General features: G+C 44.9%; 1 pseudogene; it reads right to left on the minus strand.

The window, feature by feature from the left end:
* Positions 1-4,229: 4,229 nt before the first annotated feature.
* LOC148141501 (cyclic AMP-responsive element-binding protein 1 pseudogene) lies at positions 4,230-5,119 on the minus strand (annotated as a pseudogene).
* Between the last annotated feature and the right edge of the window lie 9,108 nt (positions 5,120-14,227).

Consider the following 14,227-nt stretch of genomic DNA (forward strand, 5'->3'; position numbering starts at 1 on the left):
GCAACAGCAATTTACTTTCACACCCTTGACTTAATTCCTAGCTGTAATCATTCCGAGCTCTATGCACCAGACACACTTTCATATCTCAACAACTTATTTTAGTTTAGACTCCCAATGATGTGTTTATTTTTGAGTTCAGCTGTATAACTGTTTCTACAGATTCAAAGGCAACACAGTCTGGAATTCCCACCCTCTAAGATCTGCTTTCTTCCTTTAACTCATTCCTGAAAAATTGCTTATTTCGCAAAGGTTTGGTCACCGGACATAATATTCTCCAGCTGTGGCCTTATGTCAGAAGTTCTCAATATTTTTTGTGAAATTTAAAATGTGTTGATTTGTACAGATATCTTCTACTCTTCACTATCTCTGAGTGAATAATCTGGAATGTCTCCTACCCAACCACGTTGTGGGAGCACCTTCACCATACGAACTGCAGCAGTACAAGAAAGTCAAACATCACCTTCTCAATAGGCAACAGAGCTTTGGCCTTGATCACTGGTATCTGTAGAAGGAGAAATACACATCATGTTTCAGGGAGTGCAGTATGATTTATAGGGAATGAAAATGGTGCAGAATTTGACTGTTAAAAATGGAAGGAAAATCCACTAACTTATTGGAAAAAAGAACTCTTCACTGTCAAAGATATTGTGGAAAAAATAACCTGATAATGGAGCATATGGTCAGGAGCCAGGCAGCAGTGGACAATCCATTTACAAAGAGGTCTGTGAACGTAATAGTAAAATACTACACATAGCAAAAATACACACGAGAGACTGAAAAAGCTAAATAACAAACAAGTGGACATCAAGGAGCCCAGAGATGAATCAGAGCAATGTTCACTTTTATGATCCCACAGTCAGAGATGTCTAGCACAGAAACAGACTCTTCAGTCCAACCCATCTATGCCAACCAGATATTCTAACCTAATGTATTCCCATTTTCCAGCACTTGGCCAACATCCCTCTGAACCCTTCCTATTCAAATGCCTTTGAAATGTTACAATTTTAGTTGCCCCTTCGGCTCCTTTTGAATTCTCTCCCCACCCCCTTCCCCCGCCACCACCACCCTAAACCTATATCCTCTAGTTCTGGGCTCTAACAACCCTTGTCTATTTACGCTATCCATGTCCCTCACGATTTTTATAAGCCTCTTTAACATCACACCTCAGCCTATGACACTGCAAGGAAAATGGCCCCAGCCTGTTATGCCTCTCCCTGCAACTCAAATCCTCCAACGCTGGCAACATCCTTGAAAATCAATTCTCAAACCTTTCAAGTTTCAGTGCCTCCTTCTGATAGGAGGGAGACCAGAACTGCACACAATATTCCAAAAGTGACCGAACCAATGCCCTGTCCAGCTCCATTACTCAATGCTCTGACCAAGAAAGGGAAGCATACGAAATGCCTTCTTCACTGTCCTATCGACCTGCGACTCTACTTTCAAGGAACTATGAACCTGCATTCCAAGGTCACTTTGTTCAGCAAGACTCTCCAAGACCTTACAATTCAGTGTGTGAGTCCTGCTCTGATTTTCTTTTCTAAAATGCAGCACCTCACATTTATCTAAATTAAACCCTATCTGCCACTCCCTATCCCATTGTTCCATCCGGTCAATATCCCATGGTACTCTGAGATAACCTTCATCACTGTGCACAATACCTCCAATTTTGGTGTCACCTGCAAACTTACTAACTGTACCGCCTCTATTCACATCCAAATCATTTAAATGAATGACAAAACAAATCCAGAAAAAAAATCCATTTCTCTGGGTGTGAATATGCTCTGTGTAAATCCTGCCCTTTGACTCTCTACCAGAGAAGGCTGAACCTTGCCCCCTACAAAGCTGGCGGCTGCACGTGTCCAGTGAATCGTAGCCCCGAATAAAGATGGTGGTGCTTACTCGAGTCAATCGCTGGATGAGGCATTTTCCCGTTTACTGCAAAAACGGGACTAAGTTTCAAATTTGCATTTTCCGATGTGCACCAAACGTCTATAAACCCTTTCAACCCATACCAACACCATTTCCCTCCCGCTTCCTGCTGTTCATTTCTATCTTTGCCAACAGCTCTCCGTCCACACATCCCGAACCGACTGCGAGGATGATCACGTGGTATAGTCTAGTCCCGCCCCTCATTCACCCTGATTGGTCAGAGGACCAACTGCCCCGCCAGGTCCTCCAGCACTGTCCCTGCCTTTCCATTGGTCCGCCGCTGACATCAATCACACGGGGCCCATTGTTGGCTGGAGCATGCGGATTGCTTCGTGGCTTTTGTTGCTGTTCATGAGTTACAAGAGTTAAAAATGACACATCAGCATCTCAAAACCACATGATGAAGAAGCAGCAAACATAGTGCTTCCAAATAATCCTGTTGACCAATAGCCTGGTGTTTTCTGAATTTTACTTTTGTCCATCCCAATCCAACACCAACACCTCCAAGTCACGAATGAGGGAGGGATGTATAACATAAGAAATAGGAACAGGAGAAGGCCGTCCTGCCCTTCGAGCCTGCTCTGCCATTCAATAAGGTCATGGCTGATCATTTCATGGACACAACCATTTACCCACGTTCTCACCGTATTCCTTAATTAATTACGTTTTTAAAAATCTAACCTAGCTTTAAAAACGTTTTCTGAACTAGCATCAACTACTTCCCTGGGCAATGAATTCCATAGAGGTCAAGAAGTTCATTCTCAATTCAGTCTTAAATTTGCTGCCTCTAGTCTTGCGGTGATGCCCTCTTGTTCTAGCTTCACCTGCCAGTGGAAACACCCTCTCTACTTATGTTTTATCCATTACATTCATTATTTTATATGTTTCCATTCTTCTGAATTCCAATAAATATAATCCCAATCTATTCAGTCTCTGTTAAGTGAACCCCCTCAACTCCGGAATCACCCTGGTTAACCTCCTCTGCACTCCCTCTCGTGCCAGTACATCCTTTCTCAACTAAGGAGATAAAAACTACATTCAGTACTCCAGGTGTGGCCTCACCAGCACCCAATACAGCTGGAACATAACCTCTACTTTTAAATACAATCCCTTCAGCAATGCAGGACAAAATTCCATTTGCTTTCAGAACTGATTGTTGTACCTGCTGACCAACCTTCATGTAGAAGGATGCTCAGGTCCCTCTGCAGAGCAAATGATGCAACCTTTTAACATTCAAGTATATTTTTTAAAATGTTACTATAACCAAAGAGTATAAACTTTATATTTACAAACATTCTATTTCATTTGACAAACCATTACCCACTCACTCAATGTATCTATGTTCCACTGCAAAGTGTCACAGTCCTACACTCACTTTGTTCCGCTAATCATCTTAGTGTCACATGCAAACTTTGACACACTACATTTGGTTCCAACTCCAAATCATCTGTATCAATTGTAAATACTTGCAGTCCCAACACCGATCCCTGAGGCACACTACTTCTCAATAATACTTATTTATCCCCACACTTTGCTTCCTATTAGTCAACCAATCTTCTACTCCTTACACCATGCACTCTTATATTATGCAACAGCTTCTTACACAGCACCTTGTTGATGGTATTTTGGAAATCCAGCTACACCACATCCACTGAGTCCCCGTTGTCCATCTTGCTTGACATGTCATCATAGAATTCCAAAAAATTGGTCAAGCATGACCTGCCTTTCATGAACCCATGCTGTGTCTGTACAAGGGGACAATTTTTATCGAGATTCCCTGCTATTTCTTCCTTGATAATAGACCCAAGCATCTTTCCCACTACAGAGAATAAACTAACTGATATATAATTCCCCACTTTTTGTCCAACTCCTTTTTAAAACAGTGGTATCACTTTTGCTGTTTTCCAATCTGCTGGGACTGCCACAGAGGCCAATGAATTGTGGAATATTACTGCCAGTGCATTTGCTATTTTTCCTGGCATCTCTTTTAGTACCCTGGGATGCATTGCATCAAGGTCAGGAGACTTCTCTATCGTTCGCTCAATTACCTCCAAACAGTCTAAAACTAGCTGTTCCGTCATAACAATAGTTTCCAAATCCTCACCTACCTTTGTCTCTTTTCTAGTTACTGGAAAGATATTAGTATCCTCCACTGTGATATCCCATATCTAAATGCTTCTTTTCATTTCCAAAGGACCAACATTTACTTTAGCCATTCTTTTCTCGTTATATATGTTTATATAAACATTTGCTCTCTGTCTTTATAGTCTGTGCTAGTTTATTTTTTCTCATGTTCGATATTACTTTTCTTTATAGCTCTTTTGTGGCTTTCGGTTGACCTTTAACGTTTTCCCTATTCTAGTTTCATGCTGTTTTTGGCCACTTTGTACGCCTTCTCTTTCAATTTGATTTTCCAGAACGGTAACACAATTCTCCAAGCATTTCCCATACTCTTTCTTCTTGCTACGGCACTCTCGACCTGCTTCTCTGTTTTTCATGAGGCGGATTTCACGTTTACGAGTGGTTTCTTCAGCATTCTGGGGCTGGCTTTGCAGGACTGGTGAAGATGCCCTGGCCAACAGTGGAGTTAGGAGTTGTACGGATCTGATAGGTTCGGACATCTCCAGCAGCACCTTGTACAAGCACCTGGCTGCCCGGCACAAAGGTTTGCTGTCCATCAGGGCTCTGTGCATACTGTATAATGGCTGCTCCAACCTTGGGTGTAGCTGCGTTGGTCATTGTTAGTGTCTGAAGTCCTTGCACTTCATCTGTAGCATTGTTCGCCAGCTGAATTGCTCCCCCCTGTGTAATAGCAATGTATTGTCCGCTGCTAATCTGATATATGGGTGTCTGCATCTTCATTGTAGTAATGGTTGAGACAGATTCTTCTTCTGATTTCTCTTCATCGATTTCTTGGCACACTGGTGGGATCAGAAGAAATTTCATTCAGGAATTTTCTGTATGAACGCCGACTCGATAGAATTCCTCTACGTTTCTGAGAGTCAGTCATGCTATCCACAGATTCCTGGGAGTCTTCATTTTCAAGTATAGTAGAAATCTGAACAGTCTGAAATTGGGGGGACTGTATGACTGAGGATTGAGCTGCTTGGATAACTCCTTGGACTTGAACAGCCTGCCCATTCGGCAATTGCACCAAAGTTGGACTTGTTGTTGATTGGATCCGAGGCATGGTTACCTGCATGGTCACATTATATATTAATGATCTGGATGAAGGGACTGGAGGCATTCTAACGAAGTTTGCTGATGATACGAAGTTAGGTGGACAGGCAGGTAGTACTGAGGAAGTGGAGAGGCTGCAGAAGGATCTAGACATTTTGAAAAAGTTGTCTAGGAAATGGCTGATGGAATTCAATGTGAGCAAACGCGAGGTATTGCACTTTGGAAAAAAGAATACAAGCATGGACTACTTTCTAAACGTTGAGAAAATTCATAAAGCCAAAGTATACATGGATCTGGGAGTGCTAGTCGAGGATTCTCTAAAGGTAAGCATGCAGGTTGAATCCGTGATTAAGAAAGCGAATGCGATGTTGTCACTTATCTCAAGACGGTTGGAATATAAAAGCACCGATGTGCTACTGAGACTTTAAAAAGCTCTGGTTCGGCCCCATTTGGAGTACTGTGTCCAGTTTTGGTCCACACACCTCAGGAAGGATATACTGGCACTGGAGCGTGTCCAGCAGAGATTCACACGGATGATCCCTGGAATGTTAGGTCTAACATACGAGGAATGACTGAGGATCCTTTGATTGTATTCATTGGAGTTTGGAAGGTTAAGGAGAGATCTAATAGGCACTTACAAGATAATACATGGCTTGGAAAGGGTGGACTCTAGGAAATTGTTTCCATTAGGTGAAGAGACTAGGACCGGTGGGCACAGACTTAGAATTGGAGGGTATCAATTCAGAACAGAAATGCAGAATCATTTCTTCAGCCAGAGAGTGCTGGGCCTGTGGAATTCATTGCCGTGGAGTGCAGTGGAGGCCGGGACGCTAAATGTCTTCAAGGCAGAGATTGATAACTTCTTGATGTCACAAGGAATTAAGGTCTACGGGGTGAATGCGGGTAAGTGAAGTTGAAATGCCCATCAGCCATGATTAAATGGCGGAGTGGACTCGATGGGCCGAATGGCCTTACTTCCACTCCTATGTCTTATAGGCTTATGATCTAATTTGATCACTTTCCTCAGATACACATTGCTGAGTATGCCTTTTCATACAGTTCTTCCTTTTCACTGGAATAGACCTTTGTAAAATGTCTTTGAAAATCTTCCACTGCTCATCAACTTCCCACCATAAAATTTTTGTTTCCAGTCTACTTTATCCAGCACAGAACCCAGTTATTAGATTTTATCTTCACACTCACCATATGTATTCTAGTTCAACCATACGGTGATCGCTTCTTCCCATGGGATCCCTAACTCTGAAGTCATTAATTATTCCTGCCTCATTGCACAGGGCATGGAATCTTTCACTATGGCAAATCTCCTAAGGTGCTTCATGGATGATCAATACATTGATTAAAGAGAATGATTTTAAAATACATCTTAAAAGGATGATAGAGAAGGTTAGGGAGGATGTTCTACAGACTTCTGCCCTTGACAGCTCCAACTGTGGAGTGATGCAGGTGGGGTGTGTTGGAAAGGGAATGTGCAAAGGCAAAATGGAAGAGCGCAAGCAGTGCATAAAGTCTTAAGGACAGAGGAAGTTCCAAACTCAGTCTGTCTATCATAGAGAGTATGGCTGTCTCATGGACTTTGAAGCCCTGCAACAGGTCCATGCATATCATGACTATAGTGATAAAAGAGATTTCTGCTGTCTTAAACAGAGTGACGGATCTTGTATTGTGGGCTTATGAAACGTCACTGATCTCTACCAAACATGTACGAGGTAGAGTCAGGGCAATAATAAGATGCTGCAACAAGAGGGTAACAGGTAACTCCATACAAAACCCTACTCCTTCTCACCTATTTTCACCTCCAAAACTGAGGGAGTTCCAGAAAAGCAGCTTTATATCCCACCACAACACTTTACCCCACAATCGTGGGATATGGCTGTGCACAAGGAAGAGTGGAACAGACTGTATTGGGACCCTGAAACACTTGGTAAAGACTAAAATCACCTGAGTATTGAGAGCCCCACCGCATTGTGTGCGTTTCTATTGTTTTTATTCGGTTCCTGACTTCCCTTGTTTTCCCTCAAGAACCTGTTCAAAGTTGATTTTACACACACCTGCACCATCTGTGAATTGAACGCCGGCCTTTTGGTCTAAGATTCGGGATATTTTCACCGCAGCACAAGGCATCGACTCCAACTTCCCTTGTCCCTTAATGTTTCTGTGGCTTCGCTGCTGCGTTGCGCCTCAATCAACACTGCAATTGGGAGGAAGGGGCGGAACTGGAGGACAGAGAAGAATCTGGTCCTCCAACCAGAGTGAGCGAGGAGCGGGGCCAGTGCATTCTCGGGAGTGAACGCTTCAGGATTGGTCAGAAAGTAAACTGTTTTGCAGGATTGATCATTCTCACGACATTGTGGAGCATTAAACTCCTCTCATAAAACAATGTGAGGTTTTAAAGAAATCGTTAAGATGTAAATCTGACAACATAGTTAAGATGTAAATCTGACAATGTACACATTTCCAACCGATTTACACAACTCGAGTAACAAACTTATTTTCAAACTCCCAGAACGATTGGTAATTTACATACCTAGCCGGTATGGTTAAGTTGGACCGAAAAATCTATTTGCATATTAACCATCTCAATGACTGTAACTCGACAGAGCAATTGTTAATGTCTAATATTTCCCCCATGATTCTGTGCAGTTATGGACATTCTCTATAAATGCACTGATAACCTCTGACGCACGCGCAGTTTGGTTTGTATGAAGAGAATGTGCACTGTCACATTAACCAGGACACGGCGAGACATGGAGCAGCTTAGATTACTTCACTAAAGACATGAATGTACCCGGTGGGTTTTTCTTAATATCAGCAATTGTTTAATACTCACTTACAGGTTTTTAATTGCATCTTTTTTGAAGCATTTAATTTACATTCAATCATTTGCAATGGTGGGATTTGAACCTATGTCCAGAGCACATTTGCTGAGTTTCTGGATAAATTGTTTCACATAATGCCACTAGGCTATCACGTCGCCTGCTCCAGGTTGTGCATCCCAGTGCAACATGAATCAAAACCCTTTCTTCCTGCACAATTGTTTGATCTTGCTCTCTGGTGATATTACTAAGTAACTCTCCATGTGGGATCCCTCACTGTGTGGGTCTAATTGTTGCCTCTGTCAGTGTCCCTCGCTCTTGGAGCTACTCCAGATCCTGAGCAAACAGAATTCTCCACTCCAGATAGACGATGGAGACTGGCAACACTGCAATTGGGAGGAAGGGGCGGAACTGGAGGACAGAGCAGAATCCGGTCCTCCAACCAGAGTGAGCGAGGAGCGGGGCCAGTGCATTCTCGGGAGTGAACGCTTCAGGATTGGTCAGAAATTGCACTGCATCAGTCCAATTTTACATTCTGTTTATCTGTCTGTAGGTACTCCGGAAGGTCCTGACCTAATAGACTTCCCAGCTCCTGGGTGTCTCATCCATCCCTCATTGAAGAAGGTTTGTCAGCCAGAGAGACACAGGGCAGGGAGATCTGGAGCCTTCAATAAATCCTGCAGTGAGGTAAGATCACACTCAGTGCACAGAGCAGAGAGCAATGAGAGGGCTCCAAACATCAGCTAACAGGACATGACATAGCTATAGTGCTGGAGGGGGAGCACAGTACAGTCACAACCCAGGTTCAGTCACCGCCTTTACTGCAAGTTTTGTTGTACTAAGACAACATCAGGAGTGTCACAGTTAACAATCCAAGCCTGTGCTGTCTTAATGAGCATCAGTACAAAAGAGGGGAAAGCGGGCCTTCCACGAGAGGGTGGGAATGCTGTCTGAGAATGTTCTGTTAGGTGTTTCCTCTCCTACACTGTATCTATGGCTTGTCTTGTGGATCAGATCTTCAATCATTCTAATGCCAAAAACAGTTCCTATTTCTGTACTTTCCGCCCCTCTCACCAATCACATCATACGTTTGAAACCTGCCCCAGTCCAGACGACCATCCATATCTCTCTAACTTATTTCAGTATCGACAACATGCCTTGTCACGATAGTCCACTCATCCAATAACTCAAGACTTCGGCTCTGTTTCTGTGCTGCATGACTCTCTGGCTGAAGTCATCAATGCTGACCAGGTTTCCTGAACTGAATGAGTTGCATTTCCCTGCGTTTGGCCCATGGCCCTTCAAACCTTCTCCTCTCCAAGTTCCTGCCCAAATGTCTTTTCTATGTTGTAATTGTTCTTGATTCTCCATTGCGCCACTGGCAGTCCATTCCATGTATGAACTGTCCTCTGTGGAAAATGTTGCCCCTCAGCTCCCTAAGTATATCTTTGCTCTCGGTCACTCCTCAGGCCTTACCCATTCTGCTGTGGGACACAACCCCTCATCAACATAGACTCCCCTCGGACATTACTCATCCTGCTGTAGGACACAACCCCTCCCCGGTACAGTCTACCCTTGAGCCTTACCCATCCTACTTTGGGACGCATACCCTCCCGGGTACAGATTACCCATTCTGCAGTGGGACACGACCCATCCCCGTTACAGACTCTCCTCGGGCCTTCCCCATCCTGCAATGGGACACAACCCCTCCCAGAACCAGACTCCGCTCGGGCCTTACCCACCCTGCTGTGGGACACAACCCCTCCCCGGTGCAGACTCCCTCGGGTCTTACCCATCTTGCTGTGGGACACAACCCCTCCCCGGTGCAGACTCCCCTTGGGTCTTACCCATCCTGCTGTGGGAAACAACCCTTCCCCGGTACAATCTACCCTTGAGCCTTACCTGTCCTGCTTTGGGTTGCATACCCTCCTCGGTACAGAGTACCCACGGGCCTCACCCTTCCTGCTGTGGGGCACAATCCCTCTCTGGTGCAATCTGCCCTCCATCCTTACCCATCCTGCTTGTGACACAACCCCTCCACGGTACAACTCACCTCAGGCCTTACCAATCCTGCTTGGGACACAACCCCTCCACGGTACAACTCACCTCAGGCCTTACCAATCCTGCTGTGGGACACAGACCCTCCCCGGTACAGAGTCCCCTCGGGCCATACTCATCCTGCTGTGGGACACAACCCCTGCCCGGTAGAGTCCCCTCGGGCATTACCCATCCTGCTGTGGGACACACACTCTCCCCTGTACAGATTCCCGTGGCCTCACCCACCCTAACGTCTCCCCTGTGCAGATTTACCTCGGACATTACCAATCCCAGGTCCAGACTTGTCCATAGCCTTGCCCATCCTGCTGTGGGACACGATCATTTCCCAGTACAGACTCCCCTCGGGCCTTTCCCACCCTGCTGTGGGACGCAGCCACTCCCCGGTACACAGTCCCCTCGGGCCTTACCTATCCTGCTGTGGGACACAACCCCTGCCCGGTACAGAGTCCACTCCGGCCTTACCCATCCTGCTGTGGGACAGGTTGACAATTGTGTTGAATAGAATCCTTCCAGTGTGGAAACAGGCCCCTGGTCCAGCAAGTCCACACAGACCCACGTTACATACCCTGCTCAAAATAGCTTCAAAATACCTAGAAACAGTGATCATTGAATTGGTTAAAAACTCCGAAGTTACATTGGGCAGTTTAAACGTTTCGCTGTATTGGTGATATGTTCCTTTTCTTCAAAGAGGTAACATTTTTATTAAAGCAGCAGATGTTCATTGTGAGAGTGTCTCTGTTAAACTAGAAGCTGTTCTGTTCTCTGTTTAACAGGCTGTTGTTGCGTGCGATGGATTGTCACTAACAGCGTAATTGACCTGTGAGTCCTTGATCAGGTTTTCGTTGTCTGTAAATCTAGTGATCAGTGAACTACACATGTGCTCTTCTTAGCGAAAACAAAAAAAATCATTTCTCAACGTAAAAACGGCACATCACAAAGCTATTTCGTGTATTTTTGGCACACACCACTGACCAGTGTATCTGTTTCCTAAATAATTTTGAACTCGATCTGTAACTCTAAAAGTATCTGAATTGCTTGTCAGTTGGTTGAGAATTCAGCCTCTTTGTTCTGAGCTGTTTTGATGCAGGCGGTGGCTTCATTCTGTCTCTGCCAAGCTTGTTTTCTCCTTCTGCTGTGATTCTGGGAAATTCCTTTCTGCAGGTTAGGATATTCAATGACTGAACATTGAATGATTTTGAATCTAACAGAGCCTTGTTTTCAGCTCATTATTCACTTTCCATTTCCTGGTTGTGTTGAATGTTACAGGAACAGGCTCTGAGCAATGTTTCCATTCACTTGTATTGGAGTCATTGACAGCCACGTGCTCAGTCAGTTTCAGGCCAATGGATCAGTTTCTCTGTCCTATTAGATGATGGCCACTTGCTCAGTTTCCGATGGCTCACCTCAGTGTCAGTCCGTCAGCTGCTGAAACTCTCCATCCAGCATTTGTTCCATCTCACCATGACTACTCCAGCACAGTCCCAGCTTGTCTCCCACATTCTACCTCTATATACTCATGATCACCTCAGATTCTACTGTCAGTATCCTTATAGCAAGTCACGTAGGTCATCCACCTCCATTTCACGCTGGTCTACATTACATTCAGTCCAAATGTAATTTCACAATTCCATTCATTGCGTTTAAAAACACCCATGCTCTTGTACTAAACAAACATCCAGGTTCCATCAGGTAGGTGGGTGTCTGCGTGGTTGGGTTGGAGCAACAGCAGGACACACTGAGGATCGTACAGGGGACAAAGATGCGGGATGTTTAAGAAGAGAGATCTGGTGTATTGTTGGGGATAGCTTCTCAGGGGAGTAGCACAGCGGTAGCCAGGTCTATAACACCACAACTCAATAGCTTGAGTTATCGGGAGAGTTAGACAAGCTGGAACATTTCCCTTCAGAGCACAGGAGACATAACGGAGATCTTATAGCAATGTATATGATCATTAGAGGCATGAATAGGGTGAATGAATTCAGTCGTTTTCCCAGGGTTGAAGAATTGAAGATTAGAGGGCATCAGTTTAAGGTTAGAGCGGAAAGAATAAAAGGGAACGTTAGCAGCAACCTTTTTACACAGATGCTGATTCTCATACGGAATGAGCTGTCAGTGGAAGTGGCTGAGGCAGGTACATTAACAACATTTAAAAAACATTTGGACAAATACATGGATAGGAAAGGATTAGAAGGATATGGGGCATGGGCATGGAAATGGGGGTGCCATGGATGGACATTATGGTTGCCAGGGATCAGTCTGGCCCCTAGGACCTCTCTGTGTTGTATGACTCTATAACTGACTTTGCTGTAGAACAAGGTCGGACAAAATCCAAGGGAGCAAAAAAAGGAGGCGAGCCACTAGTTGGGGGCATAGACAGGTGTTACTGTGGCTGCGTCCGAGACTCCAGGATGGGGTGTTGTATCCCTGCTGCCTGGGTCAAGGACATATCTGAGCATTTGCGTGAAATTCTGAATTGGGAGAATGGGAGGCCAGAGGTCATGGTGCACATTGCTACCAACGACACGGGTAGAAAGAGGGATGAGGTCCTGAGGAGTAAGCACAGGAAGTAGGGAACGACTGAAAAGCAGGACCTTGAGGGTAGTAATCACTGCGTTAGCACCAGTCCTATGTGTTTGCGAGACAAGGAATTAAAAGATAGCAGAGATGAATGCACGGCTGAAGAGCTGGTACAGGGGGAGAGTTTCAGGATCTTGGATCATTGGAACCTCTTCTGGAGCAGGGGTGACCTGAACTAGAGGGGAACTGATATCCTCACAGGGAGGCTCGCTCCTGCAAAAAGGGAAGGGTTTAACCTAGATTGGCAAAGTCCTGGGAACCACAGCAGCAGGGCAGCACGTGGGCGGGGGGTGGGGGGTGGGGGGTGCAAGTAAGGTCGGAAGATGTAAATGAGTCAATCAGAAAGGAAATACAGAGAAATGAACACCATAGTATGAATGGGCTGATTGTGTTAATATCAACACAAGGCGCAACATAGCTAAGGTAGTTAAGCTCAGATCCGATATTGTGGCCATTCCAGAGATTTGGTTCGGAGAAGGACAGGACGGGCTGCTCAATATTCCAGGGTTTCGTTGTTTCAGACAAGATAGAAGGGAGAGTAAACGAGGTGGAGGAGTTGCATTACCAATCGGGTGAATGTTACATCTGCACTCAGGACATACTGCAGGGGCTCGCCCACTGAGGCAACGTGGATAAGAAGGATGCAGTTGATGGGATTATACTATAGGACCCTCAATCTGCCAACGATACCTCGAGGTACCAATATCTCGGCAGATTATGGAAAGAGGCAATAACAACAGAGTTCTCACAGTGACTTTAACTTCCCCACCATTTGCTGGCACTACTTTAGAGCAAGAGGCTGGCTCAGTGCAGACTTTATTAAGTGTATCCAAGAGGGTTTCTTGAAATAGTAATGTAAAGGAGGGGGAGGGGCCAGAGTGCACCTTGTATTGCTGAATGAGCCTGGCCAGGTGACTGACCTTTCAGTGGGAGTCCATTTCGGAAACAGTGATCACAACTTAAGTTTTTTTAAGGCAGCTACGAATAAATGGGATGTTTCTAAATTGTGGGATTGCAAATGATGTCAGTATTAGGTAGGAGCTAGGGAGTGTTAATTGGGAAGATCTGTCATTAGACAATGCCACACTGGGCACGTGGGAGTTAGTTAAAGGCTTGCTGATCGGAGTTCACGACCAGCACGTTCCAGTAAGGAGGAGGGATAAGGCTGGCAATGTAAGGGCCCCTTGGATAACAAGGGAGGCTGGGAATTTAGTCAAAAGGGGACAAAAACAAGTCTATGCAGGGTTTGGGAAGCTAGAATTTGACATGGCATGTGAGGAATGTAAAAAAACAAAAGCTGGAAGGAACCTGAACAGGGAATGAACAGAGCAAGGAGGGGCCATGCCCTTCGCAAGTGGGGTTAAAGTGAATCCCAAATCGTTCTGGAGATAATTACCCACAAGAGGATATGAACATGGATCGTTACAACTCAGTACAGGCCTTTTGGCCCTCAATGTTGCACCGACTTGTGAAAAAAATCTGATGCCTATCTAACCTACACCCTTCCAATATTACCCATATGTATGTCCAATGCCCATTTAAATGCCCTTTGCGTCATCAATTCTACTACTGTTGCAGGCAATTAAGTCACCTCTCGACATTCTTCTCTCCAACTAAAACAGCCTCCATTCCCTCAGCCTTTCCTTGTA

The sequence above is a fragment of the Chiloscyllium plagiosum genome, unplaced genomic scaffold (genome assembly GCF_037043375.1).
Source record: "Chiloscyllium plagiosum isolate Xiang-an unplaced genomic scaffold, Cpla_swu_hap1 HiC_scaffold_33, whole genome shotgun sequence".
Taxonomy (NCBI): domain Eukaryota; kingdom Metazoa; phylum Chordata; class Chondrichthyes; order Orectolobiformes; family Hemiscylliidae; genus Chiloscyllium; species Chiloscyllium plagiosum.